Source organism: Tupaia chinensis, unplaced genomic scaffold, assembly GCF_000334495.1.
Source record: "Tupaia chinensis unplaced genomic scaffold, TupChi_1.0 Scaffold144378_1, whole genome shotgun sequence".
In the NCBI taxonomy this organism is placed as follows: Eukaryota; Metazoa; Chordata; class Mammalia; order Scandentia; family Tupaiidae; genus Tupaia; species Tupaia belangeri.
The window spans coordinates 1,860,410-1,862,100 of NW_006204238.1; the positions used below are offsets into that span (position 1 = coordinate 1,860,410).

Sequence of the window (1,691 nt, forward strand, 5' to 3'; positions counted from 1 at the left end):
CCCCGCATGTCTCTGTCCCCTCGCCAGTCTGAGCCCCACTTTCGGACCCGTTGCACCCAACACCACCAGTCCGCCTCAGCATACACTCACAACTTTTGTTCGTCATCTCCAAAGTCCCCAGCTGGGCACCGTTCGCAAACTCCGTCAAGATTCAAGCACAATGTCGGGGTGTCCAGCTGCCACTTCTCTGGGTGCACCGCCTATCAAAAGTCCTCTGTGACCTCCCTCTCCACCACCACCTCCCCACCTCTTGAGGGCTGAAATGTCCCCATACGACTCTCTCGATCCCCGAACCTCCAAGATCTCCACCTGCACGAATGCCTCCTGGTTCTCTGTCCTTTGCGGGGATCCAGTTCCCGAATCCACCCGCCCACTCTTCCTCCTCGCCCCAGCCGACCCACCCGAAAAAAAAAAAAAAAGGGGGACCCTGGAAGCGCTGTTCCTCCCCGCGCAAACCACCGGTCTGCAGGCGCCGGGGCGCACTCCGCTCCCGGGACCCCGCCGACCCCGCCCCCTACGCGCGTCTCCTTCCGGGCAGGGGCGGTGGGCGTCAGAGCCAGCCCCGCGCCCCTGCCCCAGTGCGCCCTGACGCGCGCTCGGGCTGCTAGTGCCTCCGGCTCAGTTGAGCTCACCTGGGCAGAGAGGCCGGGCGGCCAAAGGCTGCGCACCGCGGGCCTCAAGGGGACGCCGCGCTGGCAGACGCGGGATCGCGCCCCGCGGCTCTGCGCCTCCAACCCGGAAGAACAGCCTCGAGCCCGCGGCGACGGCCACGTGACGATAGCGCTGCCCCCACCCGGGGCCCAGCGCCCCCTCTCTGCCCCTGCCTTCTACCAGCCCGCCTCCCCTCCGCCTGATTGCCTGCCCTCTCCGTCCGCGACCGCGACTTCATGAAACGCCGCCTGTGAGCGCAAAAGCCAGTTACCCCAAGGGGCCTTTACACTCCCAGCGACAGCCGAAACCTCTTTGTCTCGGCCTGGACCCCGCGCCCCCCGCCCCGCGCCCGCCTCCGCCCTTTCCCTCCGCCGTCCTTGTCAATCAAACCTGGGGCGGCGCGCTGCCGCTGAAGTTTTCAGGAGTACATTTGTCCTCTCCCCCTGGAGAACCAGTTGCAAAGTGTGATTTCCTCTCTGGTGTCCCACCAGAACGTATAAGCGGTAATATAACTCCTCTGTGGGTACCTGGCTTTCCTCTAGCTCTCTAGGAAAAATCAGAACTTCTGTAATAGAAGAAGACCAAAGGGAAAGGGGAGGAGAAGAGGGGTGGTGAAGGCGGGCGAATAGGGGCCTTGTTTTTCCGTTCTGTCGGGAGAGGTGGAGTTAAATTCCTCAGAAACGAAGTCAAGGCTCGAAAATTAACGCACATCTGCGCACTTGTCTTCCAGCCGCAGAGCCAGCCCAAAGGAGGCCGAGTGCTGCAGTTGGTATTAATATCCAACGTCTGGAACGCCCGCAGCGGACGTTGCTAACTTTCCTGACCTGGCAGAGGCAACACTATTAATGGATTCGGAAACAAATGGTTCTTTTCACATAGTTCTGTTACTTATTCTGCAGGTGTATTCTGAGTAAAAGTGAGAATAAAATATGAAGTGTAAAATCACTTAACCCAAAGTTGAATCACGAAGTGTCAGTAAGGCAACTGCTTTACTTTAATTGAAATAGTTAAGACAAGTAAAAGAATTATGAATCTAAAAG

The 1,691-nt window shown here is 58.7% G+C and overlaps 1 protein-coding gene across 4 annotated transcripts in view; it reads right to left on the minus strand.

Annotated features, from left to right (window-relative positions):
* Positions 1 to 1,301, minus strand: part of NNT (nicotinamide nucleotide transhydrogenase) — a 106,463-nt gene extending 105,162 nt beyond the window's left edge. The window contains exon 1 of one of the 4 annotated variants that reach the window (XM_006166939.3): positions 1,042 to 1,301. The gene's annotated coding sequence lies outside the window, so the exon portion shown is untranslated. Of the gene's footprint in view, positions 1 to 90; positions 201 to 309; positions 392 to 632; positions 965 to 1,041 lie in introns of those variants that run through there. The other 3 variants (XM_006166940.3, XM_006166941.2, XM_014583614.2) reach the window with 3 other exon arrangements.
* Between the last annotated feature and the right edge of the window lie 390 nt (positions 1,302 to 1,691).